Below are 21,409 nucleotides of genomic sequence, written 5' to 3' on the forward strand. Positions count from 1 at the left end.
ATTTTTAATGGCAGACTTAAGGTATATTTTATGTAAGCTGCTGAGAGGTCAGGTGTCGGATACATGGAAATATGGCTGCCAACTAACTGGCACTGCTGGTGCAACACTCTTCTTTAGCGGCAATCAGAGCACTTGTTTAAATATTGAATTATCTGTTCAGCAGCTTACCACACAGTCAATTATCTCTCGTTATAGGCCTTTTGTTTTCAGCCATCATTGTTTGGCTCTTCTTTAATTTCTCTCTGGAGCAATTAGACACTCAGTGTTTTCGAGTTCTGTGGCTGCTGGATTCTTGCCCATCCTGCTTTCTGCGGTGGCCCACGAACATTTAATTGGGCAAGACATTCACTTCCGCAGATTTCCGCAGATTTCATTGTGCTCCTGATGGCTTTGGAAGGCCACTTGTCCCTTAAGAGCTGGCTCACTCGTTCATGTCTTGGTCAAAGAAGAGGCCATTTGGTCAGAAAACTTCAGATTCCATCCAAATGCACACTATCCAACCAGTGCTATTTTTCTAGAAAAGAGATGCCAGAATTCACCACGAATGTCTCCCTTCTTCTCTTATAATGGCAATGGCATCCACCTGAGAGGAGCCAGAACTGAGTTCCAATGAGCGTCCAAATCAGCCACAAGTTTCCAAATTATCTTCAAGGGCAGCCCCATAGAGCACATTGCAGTAAGGTAGTCAGTTAGTCAAATAAATTGAACCCCATACCATTTTTGACTTTAGATCACTGGTTGGGAACTTCAAGCCTGGGGTCTTAATGTGCCCCTCCAGGACTCTCTGTCTAGGCCTTGGGGTTTTCTGTAGACCTTGCCCCTTTCTAGCCCACACCCCACCCTGACAGTATTCCATGCCCTCTTCAAATGCCTTTGCCTTGGTTGAAATATGTCACTGAAATGTCATAATGCCTCTTGATTCCTTCATTGCTTGATTGGGAATCTGGGACAGAGAGACAGAGGTACAGGAACCACTGGCTTGTCATGGCTGGAATGTAGCCTACTGCGCAAAGGTAATTCCCTATAAACAGAAAATGGCTGCCCAACTTTTCTCTAATCTAGATAATATGGCCCTCATGATAAATATTTTTGTATGCAGTTTTGACTAATATGCTAATTTTGGCAAGCAGTTTCCCAAAATGCGATGTTTTTTGCATGTTAATTTATCTAATACAGTGGTACCTCAGGATACGCTTCAGGTTACATATGCTTCAGGTTACAAGGTTACAGACTCTGCTAACCCACAAATAGTGCTTCAAGTTAAGAACTTTGTTTCAGGATGAGAACAGAAATCGTGCTACGGCAGCGCGGCGGCAGCAGGAGGCCCCATTAGCCGGATGTGAGGGCGATCTGGCTGCGACATCTGTCACCCCATTGATCGCCAGGGTTGATTTGGCTGATCTGGCTGGCTAGGCGGGTGTCCCCTTCCTCCCTCACGGCTCCATGTGCGTCCCTCCCGAAGCTGCGCGCTCGGTGGAAGAGGACGACCATCCCAGATAGAAGGAGAGTACCGCTCTTCGGTCAAGGGTATACGATAGCTGCGCTCCCCTGCTAGAACCTCCAAACAAGCTCAAGGAGGCCCCATTAGCCAAAGTGGTGCTTCAGGTTAAGAACAATTTCAGATTAAGTACGGTCCTCCGGAACGAATTAAGTACTTAACCTGAGGTACCACTGTACAAGCTTTTACATGCACATGTTACACTAGTATATACATTTTTTTTGGTACAGATGACTGCACTGCAAGATTTAGAGAAATGTGAATTTTAAATCATATTTGTGTTTTGGTTTGCATATTTTTTTTGAAGTGTGAATTAGGTAGGTTCACCTTTAAATGAGAACCAAATCAAATTTCTCCCCTGTCCTTATCTAGAAGGCATTCCTGCTTCATATCATTTTCCTAACCTCCCCATGCAATAATATAACTTTGAGGTGATCCAAGGCCTGGAAAAAACCCAATATGGAGGTTGGCTGGCTGAAATATGAGGAAATTATAGAAAAAATTGGAGAAAATTGGAGACTGCAGAGTTATGAAAAATTAAAGACTAGGGTGCAAGATTGGTTTCATTATGCTCAAATACAAGAGGTTTTTAAGTTGGACAAAAAAACAGGTTTCCAGGTGGAAAAATCGAAACTAGAGACAGAGTTGTTAGAACCAAAGACTAAGGTACTTTCGAGAATGTATAACCTGCTGCTTAAATGGAATACAGTGGTACCCCGCAAGACGAATGCCTCGCAAGACGGAAAACCCGCAAGACGAAAGGGTTTTCTGTTTTGGAGGCGCTTCGCAAGACGAATTTCCCTATGGGCTTGCATCGCAAGACGAAAGCCCATAGGGAAATGCTGGCGGTCGGGAGCAAGGACTTTCGCCCACAGCCGGCCTTCAGAAGAGGACCTCTTCTGAAGGCCGGCAGGGGGCAAAAGTCTTTGCTCCCCCCCGCCTGCCTTCCCCCCGCCTGCCCCGGGCGATCTTAAAATGCTGGCGGGCAGGAGCGAAGCGTTAGCTGCCGACCCCCCAGCATTTTAAAATCTCCCCCTGTCCCAGCCGCCCCACTTCGGAAAGCTGTTCCGAAGTGGGGAGGGGGGGCGGGGACACCTGCCCCAGCCGCCCCACTTCGGAAAGCTGTTCCGAAGTGGGGAGGGGGGGCGGGGACACCTGCCCCAGCCGCCCCACTTCGGAAAGCTGTTCCGAAGTGGGGAGGGGGGGCGGGGACACCTGCCCCAGCCGCCCCACTTCGGAAAGCTGTTCCGAAGTGGGGAGGGGGGGCGGGGACACCTGCCCCAGCCGCCCCACTTCGGAAAGCTGTTCCGAAGTGGGGAGGGGGGGCGGGGACACCTGCCCCAGCCGCCCCACTTCGGAAAGCTGTTCCGAAGTGGGGAGGGGGGGCGGGGACACCTGCCCCAGCCGCCCCACTTCGGAAAGCTGTTCCGAAGTGGGGAGGGGGGGCGGGGACACCTGCCCCAGCCGCCCCACTTCGGAAAGCTGTTCCGAAGTGGGGAGGGGGGGCGGGGACACCTGCCCCAGCCGCCCCACTTCGGAAACCTGTTCCGAAGCGGGGCGGGGGGGGGGCGGGGACACCTGCCCCAGCCGCCCCACTTCGGAAAGCTGTTCCAAAGCGGGGAGGGGGGGCGGGGACACCTGCCCCAGCCGCCCCACTTCAGAACGTTGTTCCGAAGCGGGGAGGGGGGGCGGGGACACCTGCCCCAGCCGCCCCACTTCGGAAAGCTGTTCCGAAGTGGGGCGGGGGGGCGGGGACACCTTCTGAAGGCGGGCAGGGGGCGAAAGTCTTTGTCCCCCCTGCCTGCCTTCCCAGGGGCTTTTAAATCGCCCCGGACAGCGGAGAAGTCCTCCGCTGTCCGGGGCGATTTTAAAATGCCGCCCGCCAGCATTTTAAGATCGCCCCGGACAGCGGAGAATTCCTCCGCTGTCCCAGGGTTTTTTAAAATGCTGGGGGTGGGAAGAAAAGCCCTTGTCCCCCCCCCCCAGCCTTCAGAAGAGGTCCGGGGACAGACTGTCCCCGGACCTGGTCTGAAGGCGGTTTCCCTAGGAACGCATTAATTGATTTTCAATGCATTCCTATGGGAAACCGTGCATCGCAAGACGAAAAAACCGCAAGACGAAGAGACTTGCGGAACGAATTAATTTCGTCTTGCGAGGCACCACTGTACTCAGGATGAGACAGTCAAATCAGCCATGATAAAATGGACTCAGGACATTGGGTACAACATTATGTTTGAAGACTGGGAAAGGTTATGGACCACTGGTATGAAATTTACGGCATGTAATGCCTTGAAAGAGAATATTATGAAAATGATATACAGGTGGTACATGACCCCAGTCAAGCTTGCTAAGATATATCATTTGTCTGACAATAAATGTTGGAAATGCAAGGAGGCTAAAGGGACATTCTTTCACCTCTTGTGGACTTGCCCAAAAGTGAAGGTCTTCTGGGAAATGATTTACAATGAGTTAAAAAAGGTGTTTAAGTACACCTTTCCCAAGAAACCAGAGGCCTTTCTCCTGGGCATTGTTGGCCAGAAGGTGTTAAAGAAGGACAGAACTTTCTTTATGTATGCAACAACGGCAGCAAGAATACTCATTGCAAAATACTGGAAGACACAAGATTTGCCCACACTGGAAGAGTGGCAGACGCAGTTGATGGACTACATGGAATTGGCGGAAATGACTGGCAGAATTCGAGATTTGGGAGAAGAAACAATGGAAGAGGATTGGAAAAAATTCAAAGACTATTTACAAAAATATTATAAGTTATATGAATGTTAAGAGTTTTGTATGACTTGGAAAATTTTGCTTCTGCAATAAGATTCGGTATATGGGAAACTAAGTTATAATTATGAAAGGACTAATGTTTAAAATAATATCATATTTATTTTAAAGTAAAGTAATTTGATAATAAGTATCTTAAACATAAAATAGAACTATTCGAAAGTACAAAGGAATGTATGAAACAAGGAAATAATTTGCTGATATCTTTATTGTAAAGAATGCAGGGTGAGGGAGATGTGGGGAAGTCCAGTTGGTTATGAGAAAACATTCTGGAAAGATGGTTTTTTCTTTTTTTTTCTTCTTCTCTTTTCTTCTTTTTCTTTTACTGTTTATTTCTGTATACTCTACATTTGTATCTGAAAAAGCAATAAAAATATTTTAAAAAAATTAAAAAATATCATTTTCCTAACCTCCCCGTGCAATAATATAACTTTGAGGTGATCCAAGACTCCACAATGCTGTTTAAAGTTCAGAGCTGTTTATACTCTATGCATTCCCAAGAGCATCACCTCCTTCTAGATCTCTCAGCAGGGGCCTGTTATTCACAGACATGATGAATATTCAGCATTCGTTCCATATAATGGTCGCTATACCTTTAAGCCTGGCAACGGCACTCTCAGAATTTCAAATGACACATCAATAGGAAGTAGCTGATTAGAATTCTAAGGATGTGGGCTTCTTTGAAGAGGTAGTTTGGTACTGTAGTGGCTGTCATGTGAATGGGGGAAAGGAGATGGAATAGATGTGTTATCCTACACCTCTCCCTGAACCACTGAATGTTTCATCAATAGGGTACCATGCAGATGCCCTACTGGATTACCAAATAGGCAGAGTTGGCATCAACCTATGGGCCTTTTAGGGGACTCGCGACAATGGATCAAAATAATATTGATTTGATCTTGAAACAAAATTACAAAAGCCTATTAGGAGATAATTTGCAAGCTGCCTAGGGGCCTCCACAGGGTTTAATCTGGCAGAGGTCCATGGGAAGTCAAGGGGGATAGTTGCTCCCCTAAACGAACCATAATTCTCAGGATCACAGATTTCATTTTTTAAAAGCAGACGTTTCTAGCATTTGTAGAATGTGAGACAAAATGGAATAGCAGAGGGGAGAGCAGCATTGAGCCAAGGTGAATGCCCTACGACAGGGGTCGGCATGGTTTACCTCGCCTGGGCCGGTTCACTCCAGCGGAGATCTCTCCGTGGGTCGGATTGTGCTCACACAGGAACGCATGCTCCTGCGATTTCTGGCATCTGCGCAGACACGATTTCCAGTGCCATGGAAGTGAGTTCCTGTGCCACGCATTGCTGGTTTAGCACAGCTCGCGGGGGCTCGTCAAGCGGGTGGCTCGGTTCGGGGGTGGCTCGGGGGCCTTAGGTTGCCTACTCCTGCCCTTCGATATTTAGGCACATCCAGATTGCTTAGATATTCCATAAACGTTGCATAATAGCTCTGCAAAGTAATCTGAGAAACAGTGACAGGCCCAAGGTTACTCAGTGAACTTTGTGGCATAAGTGGAGATGTTGTTGTTTTAAAATTTTCAAAACTTTATTGTGAAGTTTAAACAACAGCCCAGTCATAAATATGAAATAAACCACCCAGTAATAAACATGGAATAAAATAAAATGTATTTTAAATACTGTACAAAAAACTCCAGGCAATATCAGTCTGACACTAACCACAACACCACACTGGTTACCACTGGTTGCCATTGACCTTACCTTAGAATCATAGAATCATAGAGTTGGAAGAGACCACAAGGGCCATCGAGTCCAACCCCCTGCCAAGCAGGAAACACCATTAGAGCACTCCTGACATATGGTTGTCAAGCCTCTGCTTAAAGACCTCCAAAGAAGGAGACTCCACCACACTCCTTGGCAGCAAATTCCACTGTCGAACAGCTCTTACTGTCAGGAAGTTCTTCCTAATGTTTAGGTGGAATCTTCTTTCTTGTAGTTTGGATCCATTGCTCCATGTCCGCTTCTCTGGAGCAGCAGAAAACAACCTTTCTCCCTCCTCTATATGACATCCTTTTATATATTTGAACATGGCTATCATATCACCCCTTAACCTCCTCTTCCCCAGGCTAAACATGCCCAGCTCCCTTAGCCGTTCCTCATAAGGCATCGTTTCCAGGCCACCTTGGGTGGCAGTGGGGTGGCTCAGGGGAGCACATTGGTAGATGGTGGCAATGCAGGGGCAGATAGATACATGAGAAGATGTGCCTCCAGGTACCTGGACCCCCAAGACGCATGATTCTTAATAGGTAAGCACCACACTGAACCGAGTTGGGGAATGGGTTGGGGTCCAACAAAGTTCTTTCAACACCAGCAAGGCATTACCCCAATGGTCAGTTCCAGTTAGTACTCTAATGTTTTCATGCATCCAATAGTGCCTCGTTCTTCTAGTTCAATGTCCTGAGAAAATTGATTTCTTTCCAAGCTGGACCATTCTAGGCTGACACCTAGGCTGGGCTGATGCCACAACAGGCACCATTTCACTTGTAGCCTGACAGGGCAGCAATATTGTCTGAAGCCTCCATATGTCTGCATTGCATTGGATTAATGTATGACTTCCACTTTCAAATGTGATGCATTCAAGCAATTACAGTGGTACCTCGGGTTACATACGCTTCAGGTTACAGACTCTGCTAACCCAGAAATAGTGCTTCAGGTTAAGAACTTTGCTTCAGGATGAGAACAGAAATTGTGCTCCAGCGGCACGGCGGCAGTAGGAGGCCACCATTAGCTAAAGTGGTGCTTCAGGTTAAGAACATTTTTAGGTTAAGTACGGACCTCCGGAACGAATTAAGTACTTAACCCGAGGTACCACTGTGAAAGAAACACGAATACTTACTCTTGTTCATCTCACCTGCTTCATGGCAAATGTTGTTAACTTGCAGTAGTGGCAGCCAACCACCAGAGGGCATAGCTCTTCAATTCATCTTGACAACGACTCCATAGATCAGTGTTTCCCAACCGGTGTTCCGCGGCACACTAGTGTGCCGTGAGACATTGGCTGGTGTGCCGTGGGAGGGAGGCGGGCGAGTCGGGCGGTGAGAGGCGGCGGCGGCGAGGATCCGCGTTGAGCCGGGGGCGGCTCCGCGGTGGTGGTGCCGAGCGGCGGGGCAGCGCGTGCAAAAGGGAGGAGCGCGAGACAGCGGAGGAGGAGGAGGAGGAGGCCGGCATGTCCGGGCAGCAGCAGCAACAACAGCAGCAGCAGCAACTCCCGGCGACGGCTCCTCAAGCCCCGCCGCCGCCCCCTCCTCCGCCCGCTATCGCCGCCACCACCACAACAGCCGCCGCCGCCTCAGTTGCCGCCGTCCCTCAGTCCCTCGCTCTGCTGCCTCCTCCCACCCCCAAAGCTTGGAGGTTCCCCGGCAAGGGGGAGGGAAAAAACTTTCACTTTCGTGCGTCCCTCCCGGCGTGACGCTGCGCGCTGACATCACGGGGCTGTAATGGTGGTGTGCCGCGAGATTTTTTTCATTAAACAGGTGTGCCGTTGCCCAAAAAAGGTTGGGAAACACTGCCATAGATATACTCTGCATTTTTTACATGAAGGACTTGGGTTGACTCCAGAAAGTTTGGGGTCAGCTTATTTAAAGTTCCTTCCTGTAAAAAGCCCACTGCTTTGCCTTGTGTAAATTTAGAAACCACACACACACACACACACACACACACACACACACGGGCCTGAAGTGCACCCAAGGATACCTTAACTTCAGTCAGTCACATCATTTGTTTTTGGTTTTTTTTAAAGATGCATTAAGAATTAAGAATGAAATGTCCTGAATTCAGCTATGATCAAGCCATAGATATTAGTGGTATGAATCCAGGGTCCTACAATAGTTTCTGATCTGGTTTAAGCCATATGGCTGGAAGAAGGATCTTTACAAGCTGGAGAGCAGCCAAGGTGATCAAGGGTCTGGGTACCAAGCCTTATGAGGAACGGTTGAAGGAGATGCTTATGTTTAGCCTGGAAAAGAGGAGACCTAGAGGAGATATGATAGCCATCTTCAAATATCTCAAGGGCTGTCACATGCAAAATGGAGCAAACCTGTTTCATTTACTCTGGACCAATGACTTGAACCAATGGCTTCAAATTACAAGGAAGGAGATTCCCACTAAACATTCGGAAAACCTTTCTGACAGGAATAGCTGTTCAACAGTGGAACGTCTCCCTCGGGAGGTTGTGGACTCTCCTTCCTAGGTTTTTCAGCAGAGGTTGGATGGCCGCCTGTCATGGATGCTTTAGCTGGAATTCCTGCATTGCAGGGAGTTGGACTAGATGACCCTCGTGGTCCCAACTCTACAATTCTGTGATTTTATGAACCTGTACCCATCTTTCGTTCAAGGAAGGGGATGGCAGAGCTTTGCACTAGGCTGGGGAGGGGTGGACTGTCCCTCTGGAGTTGTCCCTCTGCCCAGCCCTGCTGGCCTCCATGTGCAGGGTAATGCCAATCATTCTGCCAGGATGTGGTGCCCCCCCTTTTGCCTGCCAGATGTGAGGGTGAATTCAAGGGGGATGAGGTGTTCTGAGGGTGGGGAAGGAAAGGGGTGCAGCTGGCCCTGGTTCTGTTGCATCCTGAGCCAGCTCCATGGCCATCCCATGGCGGCACTGGGCCCATTCTGCCTCCTCCACGCTTCCCCTGCTAATGTGCATGCTCCGCAGGGCTGCAGATGCAGCAGTGTTCCTGCTGCTCTGTTAAATCCTGCATGGCAACACCTGGGCTTGGGATTATTGTTTATTATTTTTAATTGCAAATTCATTAAAGAAAAAAGAATGAGGGGAAAAACACAAAGAGGGTGGGCAAAGACGAATCAGCTCACATTAACAATACATTAGCTCTGTATGCAGGTGATTTAATAGTAGACTTGAAACTCTCCTCCGGGATTAGGCCTCACAGAGGCGCATCTGAGGGGGAGGGTTCTTCACAAAGTCCTGGGGGTCATGTGCTGCACTAGGGGTACCCTCTGATCCACCAATTATCCTCTGCCTACTCCCCAAGGCCAGTGCTGTGGCTGCGGCTGCTGGGGGTTTTAACTGGAGGACCACTGCTTAAGGGTTCTACTGCTCCCTAACTCTCAGCAGAGGGGCAAGTAACAACACGTTCTGGTGAGCCAGTGTGGTGTAGTGGTTAACAACAGTGGCCTCGTAATCTGATGAACCAGGTTCGCGTCTCCACTCCTCCACATGCAGCTGCTGGGTGACCCTGGGCTAGACACACTTCTCTGAAGTCTCTCAGCCCCACTCACCTCACAGGGTGTTTGTTGTGGGGGAGGCCACGTGGCCACCACCGCTTTTTCTGACCACGTGCAGGAGTCAGGAAGGGTAAGTAAATAGCTACTCTATTCTTATGGCCTAATTGCCTTGGCTTAATGAATCCTGGCCCCGTGCTAAGGGCATACTGTGTTGGAGGCAAGCATGCATGATGGGTCATATGAAATTTAATTTAGATGGGTTGATATATGGATTTAGGTTCATCAGTTTGCCTTAGAAAGCATCTATAAGTTATTATGTTAAGCTATAATGCTAAAAAAAGAAGCAAGCCTGTCCTGTAACTTAGAGTTAATAAGGTGCTCAAAGACGGGGTCTTTAACGTCCCACCTGGCAGTGGAGTCCTTTGCTGCCCTTTCTCTAAATGCTTTGTCATATTCTAGGCTTCACCAGCCATTGATTTAGCGTTTAAGATAATCTGCTGGTAGTTAAACAAATGCCAGCCCTTGTTGGGACAAACTGCTGAGACCACACCAGCATAAACTGAAAATGCCTCCGTATATTTAGAAAAAATGCACTCAGTTGTGATGTATTTCTTGTCCTTTCTGCACTGCTTGTTAGGTGCTGACTTAGAGCTACGGGCAGCGGATGGGAAAATGAGAGTGAATAGATTGATGTATTCCCCATTTAGGATATGTTCCCATATTTTTCTACAGAGATTGAAACCAGGGGGCTGGTCAGTATCAAATAACACTGGAGTCTGATCAGCATTACAGATTTGAGAAAGTGAGTATGACGTTTCCTGTCACATGCGCAAGACAAATCTATGAAAGCTTTCAAGCTTGTCAGGGAAATCAGGTGGCAACTTTTGTCATATTGTGGTTCTCCTTGCCTTAAACTGAGTTGTGGGAACGTTGTGTTTGCATGCTGCCTCCTGTGCCTTCATTTGCAACATCTCATACAATACACTGCAGCCCTTGTTTCACATTTCATTCACATACCCAAACAGTTTCATTGATTTGTGGAAACCTGCCAGTTTTAGAACCTCTAAACACATGTCTAGAAAGGTTTATGTTTTTTAGCTTGTCTTTCACTTCCTGCCAGTCTCACACCAACATTTCACTCACTGAAAACTGCCTTTCTGCAGCTCTGTTTCCATGCTGTTCAGCAAAACTGATCACTTCCAGCTTGAAGCCCGCAGAATACTTTTTATATTTACCCATAATCACAAAGAAAGAATCAGAATCAGATTCAGAACGCTGGTTCTGTAAGAATGAGAAAGAAATGCTTCACGCGTTAATGTGGCAGTGTACAGTTTAGCTGTCATGGGAAGATACAAGTCTCACGTGCTTTGCTTGTGAGATCCAAGTCTCTTGTGCCTCACTCATGGCAGCTTCGTCTGCCCACCCGCTCCCCTTGAGCCTTCGGCTGCCACTGAGAATGTGTGATGAGAATGCCATGTGACTATTATGCAGTGAATACTTTGGGACCGATTTTAGGGACTGAAAAAGGGGTGTGACTATTATGCAGTGAAATACAGCAAAATAAATTTAAACAGGTTGATCATGGAAATCTCCAGGGAATTGGAAAGATGGGCATCACTTAAACTTACTATTTGGGGTAAGGTCAATATGCTTACCCCTTCATGGGTCACTGCTCTGTAGTGGCAAAGGCACTTGAATAGCTATGTGCTTTGCCTTGCAGGGCCACCCAAGACGGACAGGTCATAGCCGGGAGTTTAAATGTGATCCACCTGGAGAAGGAACTGGCAAACCACTCCAGTATTTTGCCAAGAAAACTCCAGGGGAAGCTTTGAGAAGAAAGTGAGAGTTTCCATGGCATGCTCTGGTACATGGGGTCATGGAGAGTCGAACACGACTAAGACAACTAAACAACAACAGCAATATGCTTGAGATAAAATTTCTGCCACAAACAATATTTACGCTACATGGTATTTGTCTATGTATTCTCCAGCTGTGTTCTCAAAAGATCAGTGTGATATATTTCAAAAATTTATGTCGGGTAATTCTTCATCTCATTTATCTACCAAATGCAGTTGTCTATACAGGAAGGATTTAACTTACCAGACATTAGACCTTATCATAAGGCGTATCTGTTAGCACAGGACTGGGGGACCCTTTCTGGTCTTAATCTCCCCCACCCCATCACACCTTCAAAAGATGGGAGTCAGCAACATCCACCACATGGGCTGCCTCAGCCCTAAGGCAACAATTTCTCTTAGTAAACAATTCAAACAGATGAGGTGGGGAAATGGATAGGAAAATTGTATAGGATATTTGGACAAGCTTTCCTAAATAAAAATAATATTGGCATATTCATCCTGGCCATCTTCTCTCAGTTTCTCATTTTTCCAATCTTTAGGTCATCAGTCAGCACTGGCTTTTTTCTTCCTGCCTGTTCTTTCCCACTTTGTCTTGTGTCCATTAGATTATGAGTCTGTGGAGAGGAACTGTCTTAGAGTTGATTTTATCTCTAGTGTACGAATTGCCCTTAGACATTTTAAAGCCCTTTATGTGAATAGTAGCAGTAGATTACCTTATTTTCTAAAGCCATTTTAAAACTTCTAATGAAAGAAGGGTTCCATAGTTGGGAAAAGTCTATATTTTTGCTTCTTTATTACTTGTCTCCAGATAAACTTTGGAAAGCTTATATTTTAATTTCTATGAATAAGAAAAAGGATCAGCTGTTCTGTATCATAACTTTTTTTTAAAAAAAATCAACTCTTGCAGAGCTATTGTAGGCAGGATAAACAATTGGAGGCAAAGCACACAGGAACAGATTAGCTGTCCTGTAAATCTACTACTTCTCACCTTGTTGTCTGATACAGCCAAACTCATGTTGAAAGCAACATTTCTAATCTGAACACAACAGTGAATGCATGTACAGTGCAAGGTAACTAGGAAGTTAAGTTCTACCTCTGCTCAGTGTGACTATGGCTTCATCTACACTATATTTTTAAAGCACTATGATACCACTTCAAACACTCATGGTTCTCCCCAAATAACCCCTCACAGAGCTACAAATTTCAGTATCTAGCAAGAGTGTTTTATACAGTGCTGATTGCAAATCAAATAAGGCTTTGCATGTTGTGATTATGTCTTTAATATAATTTATAACCTAGAAAGAAGTCACAGCAAGAGGGAGGTCACAGTAACATCCTTCTTCCTCGTTCTTTTCTGAAAAAAGAAAAGAAAAAGAAAAGAAGAGCATAGCACTGCTGGAGGATGAGGAAATGAGTGAGCAACTGGCAGTGCTGGGAGCCGTCTAGTGGTGGCCTCGCCACATGCTGCTGTAGCAGCTGTTGGAACCCTTTGCTGCGACAGTTACCCGGTGGCTTCTGACCATATGGAGAGTTTCCATGGATTTCTGTGCAACAGCCCATCCAGATTTCAAACAGAAAGTGTGTGACAACACATTCATTTGCCCATGGCCTTTGATGCACAAATCTCAATGCATCCCAGTAGCTGTGTTTGGCAACCTATTATAGTTTTGACGATAACCCTCCAGAATGATTGTCAAGAAGTTGGAAGGCTGCAGTAAATGAATTCTGAGTTGCAGTTTGACTTGGTAGGTACCAGTCTGGGAAGGGATCGGGGACCTTTTCTGACCTTCTGGACTATATGTGAGTGGGGACAGATGCAAAAGTAGGAGGAGCAACTGATATAACTCCTACCTCTGTACAGTGAGCTAGTTTCTTCACAGTCATCACCATCATCCTGTTACACATATTCATTTTGCAACAAATGAAAATTTTGGGCAAAATATTGGGCCATTATTTGGTCCAATTTTTTCATTGGGTACGAAAACAAATGCACACCCCTTTCAGTTGTGCTGTTCTTTCTTGGGATGATGTCTGCAGTCTTCCGGTCCGTTTTGCTCATTCCACTTGGCTTGGTCCACTGGCTCTAAAAATAGGTCAAAATACAAAACAACCCCTTGAATTAAGGAGAGGAACATCTCAAGATAATATTAGCACTTCTCCGAGTTTGGAAGTGAAGTCTGATGCCCAGTGTTAAGGAATGAGAACTCCTATTTTGAGAACAGTAGTTTGGCCTCATGCCTGGTCTGTGGGTTTGATTTAGAAATAAGGAAAAGTCCAGATGCCACAGCTGTATATCTCTGCACTTCCTGGGCTGGAATTTATTCATATGATACTTCGCCTGTCTTCTCCTGCCTATGAAAGTTCATTCCCAAGCCAGATATGTAAGTCCTGAAGGAGCAGGGATGGGCAAATCTGAATTTCTCAGTTTCTCAGTCTTAAATCCAGTTCTTTTCATTTCCAGATCAGGTTGCATTTCCTCCCCCCAAAATTCGTCCTAAAATTCATCAGCATTTTAGTGTGATTTTCTCCTAACATACACATTTTTGCAAAGTATTTCCCCCCTTTAAATGCATTTGTGTGTGTTTATTTTCACCAATATATGCCTTTTTATACTCATTTTTATCTTAGTGTACACATTTCTGTACATATTACTTGGCTGGAGAACTGCATTGCAAAATTTAGAGAAGTATGAATTTTGAACAATCACTGCATTTCAGTTCACATATTGTTTCAGAAAATGTGAATTAGTTAGAGTCACTTTTCTCCCCCATGCCTATGCAAGGCTCACAGGCTCTGGGTTGTTTTTTCTGCAAGACACTAGAATGGCTACTTTTTTAAAAATACATTTTATATGAAAGTTCTCCCAGTGACTGGCATTGGCACTGAAGTTGGCAGGGTGACCAGTATGGTTGGTATTCTACTGTGTGATCTTTGGGGCTTCCATGTAAGGTAAAAGGTAAAGGACCTACATATGGCTAAGTCCAGTCAAAGGCGTCTATGGGGTGCGGCGCTCATCCCGCTTTTCAGGCCGAGGGAGCCAGTGTTTGTCCACAGACAGCTTTCTGAGTCAGGTGGTCAGCATGAATAAACCAACACGGAGGACCATGATGAGTGCCAGAATGCACGGAAACACTGTTTACCTTCCCACTGCAATGGTACCTGTTTATCTACTCACGCTGGTATGCTTTCAAACTGCTAGGTTGGCAGAAGCTGAGACAGAGCAACGGGAGTTCACCCCATCGTATTCCTATGAATATTTATTGAGGCTGAAAAGAAATACAGGCTCAGCAGAAGGTAATGAGTCCCAGCTGCTACACTCAGGCAAGCTGACAGAAAAGGTGAGGCCAGCCAGACTAGAAGCTGTGGTCCTAGTTTAAGTAGCCCAACATCAGGACAAGTAGTTCAGAACTGCATGGAAGCAATGGAGTTGTCTCAAAGGGTGGGCACCTCCACCTCCACCTGCTATAAACAGGAGCAGCCCATCCTGTTTTGCCACCTGAAGCAAAATAGCAAGGTGCTAACCTGTGCCTGCCCCCTTGTTGCCTCCTTCGAAGCCTTGCTTACTGGGGTTGTATGACTGCAGCTTCCATGTTCCAATGAAACCATGCAAGAGCCCTGAGAGATCAGGCGGAGGCCTCTGCACCATCTTGTGGGACTCTTGCACAATCTCCCAGGGTACTTTCTTGCAAGATTTTGCCAGAATCTGAAAGCCACTGCAGCTACTTCTCTTCAGTTTTTTGGTGCTGCTGCTGCCTGGGCAGGAGGCTCTTGGATTCCACCACCTGAGGTGCCTATCTCCGTCTGCCTCATGGATGGGCCGGCCCTGGCTATAAAGATGGACAAGGTGAGCTCAGTCATGAGACTCTTACGCAATGTAAGACTGTTGATCACACAGACACGCACTGCATCAGGAAGGATCTGTGTGTTTCTAGATATGTCGCTGGTCCTGGGTCCCCTTCTGACTCTGGTTCCACCACTAGAGTTTGGCTGATTCCCTCCCAGAATTGCTCTTTTCCCCAAGAGGGAAGGGGGGAGATGGGAGTCCTGCTTCCCCAGCCAGGGCAGCTCTATCCTGGGAGAGGGAAAGACCCGCTTCCTCCAGACTCTCTTCCCCCACTCTCAGCCCCACCCCGTGCCATCCTGTTTCCCCTTCCCTACTCTCCTGACCCTGGGGATGCCTTGGAGCGACATGGGCAAGTAGATTGGTGATGAGCTACAAGGCAGCTTTTGACTTTCTGTTTCTATACTCAGAATGGGTGACACTTCCAATTTTGGTTCTCTCAGATTCTCATTTTTCCAATCTTAAATTTCATTCATATGTTTTGGGCAACTTGTGCATTTTTGGGGCAACTTGTGCATCTTTATATGCAATTTTGCTTACGTTACACATTTTTGTAAAGCAGGAAATACTATTGTACTTTTTTATTAAAAAAAACCAAAAACTAACATATGCATTGTCATGCCCGCTCTGATTTGTGCATATTTGTACACATTACTTGGCTGGGGAAATGCATTGAAAAATGTGGAGAGGTGCAAATAGTGAAGCATGACAAGGTATCACCTCACATAGAGTTCCAGAGAAAGTGAATTTGGTAGCTTCATCTTTAATAGTGAACTTATTCTGATTTCTTGCCCATCCTAACTCCATACCAGATGCTCCAGCTGTCCCTGATTTCTGGTAACTGCCTCTGGTAAATTACTTTCCACTTGTATGACACTTTTCTGTGTAAATATTTGCCCAAAGCCACAACACAACACACTAAATGCAAATCAATATAGCATTACAATAACACCCCAATGCTAGATCGTTTCAAAGCTTCATATGACAATCCAAATAATTCCTTTTTATAACATAAACATTTTAACATTTTAAATTATTATAAAATAAGCTGTTATTAAAATGTACTGGTTAATGTCAAGCAAATATAATAAGCATTCCAAGTACAATCATTTTAACAATAACAGGAACAGGAACTCACTCCATCATAGTACTGTACAAAATACTAATACAACAAAGAGATTGGGCTCCTCCCTCCTCCCAAAAGGAATAATGCAAAGGGAAAACGCTCTTAGGTCTATGGCTTATTTTGTCCATAGAATGCCTTGTGGCTGTTATTATTATTTTTTAAGAAATGTGAGTGGTTAGATCTGTCATTCTTCAGAATCTCTAAAAGTGAACAAATCTCTTAGGGGCAGAGAGTTGCCACCTCTCTTCCACGTCACGCTAGTGGTGTCATTGTTGCTGGGGGAACTGCGCCTTGTGGGGCGGCCCCCAGCCAGTCAGCACTAAGAGGGGGTGTTGCTGCAGGAGATTTAACTACGGCACGACTGGCAGCACCCTCTCACTCGCCCTAACGCCAGATCACCCTACCCACCCACCCACCCACCCTCTTTTCATGCTTTGCTCAGATATGACCTTGCTATGGACAATTGTTGGTCACCATATTGTTGTGGCCAGGTAGGAATTTTTCCATTTGGCAAATTGGCACCGGCCATTTGGTTTTCACCTACCTGGTAGCAATCATCACAACTTTGTGTGAGGCATTGGGTAAGCCTTTGTTTGGATGGAGGGGAGGTTGCAGACTTCACCTGCCCCTTCTCAGTAAGAGTATCCTGTTAAAAGGATCTGGGGTGTGAATCCTGACCGATGCCTGGACATGGGCTAGGACCTTTCACAGCCTATGTGGGGACCCCTCGGATGCCTCTATTTGATGTAAGTCATAGGGTGCCCCCTATCAGTTGTTTACCCTTAGATAGACTCTCTGCAGATGGACAGGAGTCAAGCTATAGCTTGGTCTCACCCCAATGCCTAGGCCAGACAGCTCACATCTGTAACCAAGAAGGTTGTGGCCTATTTGAACCCATAAACCAAAATACTTTGTGTCTGGGTGTTTATTGTTCTCCTGGGAACTTTGAAGCATGGAGGCCTTGGCATGCAAATGACAATTGTTCACATTTTTTTAATCAGAGTAACCGACTGTTTTAATACTAGGAAGAGGTTGTACTCCAGGGAAAGTTTAGCTATTCTTCTTATGTTATGATTCACATTGAATGTACTGTATATGCATTCTGTTGGCTCTGACCTTGCCATTTGCTAAGGAGAGCTTTCATCTAAATTTAGGTTGGCCGGTTGTTAGCTGTAAAGGAAGGTATTCAGAACCCTAGGGATAAAAGTAATGATGCATTAATTTCAGTGGCCAGAAGAACATTGGATATGATCCTCCATTATTTAAGACATGACAGCCAACTTGGAAAATAGTGTTTGGCAACTACAGCCAAAGCCCTGGGAATATTGAGGTGGGATTACTAATCATAAAGTGCCCCAAACTACAGCAGATAGAACAATATTATCCAGAATGTACTGTTACTGTTGTAGGTGTGTTTGCAATATTTATGGCACACTGTTCAATTTTAAACTCCCCAGGGGCTAGTCATAAAAAGAGACAATTAAGACCTTACTTCTAAACAACAAAAGCATGAGTGTTTCTATAAATTGTTTCAACATTGTATTTTTAAATTGTTCTAAGTTTTTGTTGTTGTTTAGTCGTTTAGTCGTGTCCGACTCTTCGTGACCCCATGGACCAGAGCACGCCAGGCACCCCTGTCCTCCACTACCTCCCACAACTTGCTCAAACTCATGCCGGTAACCTTGACAACACCATCCAACCATCTCGTCCTCTGTCGCCCCCTTCTCCTTGTGCCCTCCATCTTTCCCAGCATCAGTGTCTTCTCCAGGGAGTCTTCTCTTCTCATGAGGTGGCCAAAGTACTGGAGCCTCAGCTTCACGATCTGTCCTTCCAGTGAGCACTCAGGGCTGATTTCCTTGAGAATGGATGCGTTTGATCTTCTTGCAGTCCATGGGACTCTCAAGAGTCTTCTCCAGCACCACAATTCAAAATCAAGAGTCTTCTCCAGCACCACAATTCAAAAATGTTCTAAGTTACCTTATAGTAAAGGGCAGGCAAAAAAAAAATCTAATTCTAATCACCACCTTCATCATCTTGACAATGCAGCCTCATCCGCCGCCCACTGTTCTTCACTGAAACTACAGGAGGAACAATCAAGAACAACTCCTCCTCAAGAGAGAGCCCAGGAGAGCAGTGTAGTCTTATAGTTAGATGCAATCATATGCTGGGGAAAAAAGAAATAAATTTATGGAGCAAAATGACCATTTCTGTTGTTGCCCAGTAGGGGTCAGGGATGATGGGACATATGGTCTCACTCAGCACACTGCAGATGGCACAGTGCTTCCGGGGGTGGTGTGGGGGAGCATGAAGCAGTAGCAGAGGCGTCAAGTTGCCCCCAAGATTGGGGGTGGCAGCTGGTGTGCATCACGCATGTCATGTTAGTATGACATCACATGCATCTTAAATCATGCATGTGTGACGACATGCGTGTTCCAGAGGAGGCAAGGGGGCTCTGGAGGAGCTGGCCACTGAACCTGCAATGTGCAATGCGGACACCTCAAGATTGAGGGAGCTCACCCCCATTAAAACAAATATTGAGGGGTCTGAGGTCCCCTTGGCCCCCTGGAGTTGGCGCACCTGAGCAGCAGTATAGATGTGCAAACCTCCTGCCCAACATTTACTCTTCCCCCTCCCTGGAATGACTTTGCCTTGTTGGATGTAGCATCCTGTCTCCAGCCAGTTGCCTCTGGGAAGCTCACAAGCTACACTTTCCCTCAATTGTCCACCAGCTACTGGTATTCGAAGGTCTGTACATACTACATATTTAGCAACTGGGATGAATATCTGTTGGGATACATACCTGATGAGGAAAGGGTGTGGATCAGGGGTAGAGCATCTGCTTTTCATGCAGAAGGACCCAGGTTCCATTCCTGGCCTTTCCAGGTCAGTTTGGGAGATACCCCGCCTGATACCACGTGCAGCCAAGGCCAGACAAGACTGACATTACTGAGGGAGCTGGACTAGTAGCTACATGGTGGTTAGCCCTGAGGGATATGTTCCAAGTCCACTGCTGGAGGCAGCGATGCTTCTGTATGCGAGCTGCTGGAAACCACAGAAGGGAGAGTGCTGTTGAACTCAAATCCTGCTTTTGGACTTTCAAGAGACATTTGTTGGAATAGATGGGCTACGGGCTGGATCCAGCAGCATCTTTTTAGGATATGACCAAAGGCCTGACAAATAAGGCCATAATGTTTTTACTGACATGTATAAAACATAATTCCATGTTTTATACATGTCAGTAAAACCAGCAGATTGAAGTAAATAAAATTGCTTGAGGGTTCCCCCCCTTGCCTCTTAATTATGTATCAGCTCAAATACATACACATATTCTGAAAATTGTAAGTGCTGTACTATCATGGAGTGCTTACTCTGAGTTCCTGCTACTTACAAGAGGCAGGTCATTCATCTCAACAATTTTCTCCTTTTTCTTTCAGCAGTCAAGGTAAAGGCTATGGACTTCTGTGAAGATAATCCAGCAGGATGTTAGAGGTGAGTCATCTCTCAAACAGAGGATTAAAGAACACAGTTTAGATGACTGCAACAAGATACACCTATTCTAGCCCAGCTTTTTAATTTTCCTCCAGTGCTCCTATCAGCTGGGTCTGGCAGCCATTATATAAATTTTCCTGCAATGCCCCTGATGCAGCAAAATCTGGGGCACTGTGGGAATTTAAAACGGTAGCTCTCAGCCTCTGAAGACTGAACGGAGCATTGCTGCTGCCCACCAGTGCTGTGAGGCAATCTCTCTGGGGCTCCCCGGAGGGCCCTTCAAACCTTCAAAGACAAAGCACGATGCAATTACTTGCCCTGCATACTTTTAAAAATCTTTTTTATTTATAATTTTTTCAAAATACAAACATAACAGATATAAAAAAGAAAGAAAAAGAAAAAATACAGATAATTGACTTTCCACCCATCCTTCCATGGTTTCCTTAAATTAACGGTTACTGCTGCATGTTCTATTTTAACACAATCTTGCTTGTCTCTGTATTTACTTCCATACAATTTTAAAGTGCTGAGCTTGCCTCCAAACTGACTAGTGTCTTAACACTTTTACAATAGTTTTTCAAATAATCTACAAATGGTTTCCAATCCTCTTTAAATATGGTCTCTTCTTCTCCTCTAATTTTATTTGTTAGATTTGCTAATTCTGCATACTCCATCAATTTCATGTGCTCTTCTTCCTTTGCAGGTACAGCATTTTCACACCATCTTAGGACATATAACATTCTTGCAGTGGTGGTCTCATACAAGAATAGATTCATTTCTTTAATGGTTACATCTGGACCTGTTACATCCAAAAGAAAAGCCTTTGGCTTCTTAGGAATACCTGTTTTAAATATATTTTTCAGCTCATTATGAATCATTTCCCAATATTCCTTAACTACTCTACAGGTCCACCACATAGGATAAAAAGTTCCTTTTTTACATTTTCAACATTTACTTGACTCTGACTTATACATTTTTGCTAATTTGCTTGGTGTCAGGTAACATCTATAGATCATTTTCATGTAATTTTCTTTCAGATCGTAACAGGCTGTTAATTTCAACCCTGATGTCATTCTCTCACATATTTCTAAGTCATTTTTAAACTTCTTTCCATAGTTATCTTGAAATATATTGGGGTTCTTAGTTGTCAGCCACAATCCTAAATACTTCACCTTTTTATCCACCTTCCATCCACTCAGTAATTCTAAATCCTTTTTCATCTACACATCCAGGTTTTTAACCAACATCTTGGTTTTCAATTTATTTATCTTAAATCCTGCTACTTTATTAAATTATTCATTTCTTCAATCACTTTGTGTATGCTGCTCCCTGGTTCCTCTAATGTAAGAACTACATCATCTGCAAATGCCTTCAATTTATATGTTTAACATCCTACTTTCGCACCTTTCGTATCTGCCCTGCATACTGTTAACTCTCATGCTGCTGCAAGAATGCATCCTTCCAGGAGTGCGCACTCTCTCTCTCTCTCTCTCTCTCTCTCTCTATATATATATATATGAGTGAAGGGAAATGAAGTGGAAGAAGCTTGGAGGGACTGGTGGTGCCCTTGGGCTACTCCTTGAAGAACAAGGGCTTAGCAAAATACA

The 21,409-nt window shown here is 45.3% G+C and overlaps 1 long non-coding RNA gene across 1 annotated transcript; it reads left to right on the plus strand.

Moving 5' to 3' along the window:
- The first annotated feature begins 618 nt into the window (after nt 1-618).
- Nucleotides 619-21,223, plus strand: LOC310695853. Its single transcript, XR_014520297.1, has 3 exons — nt 619-1,013; nt 10,220-10,289; nt 19,748-21,223. It is a non-coding gene; the product is annotated as an uncharacterized lncRNA (long non-coding RNA).
- Nucleotides 21,224-21,409: the final 186 nt, after the last annotated feature.

The sequence above is a fragment of the Podarcis liolepis genome (genome assembly GCF_965112155.1).
Source record: "Podarcis liolepis genome assembly, chromosome: 16".
Taxonomy (NCBI): Eukaryota; Metazoa; Chordata; class Lepidosauria; order Squamata; family Lacertidae; genus Podarcis; species Podarcis liolepis.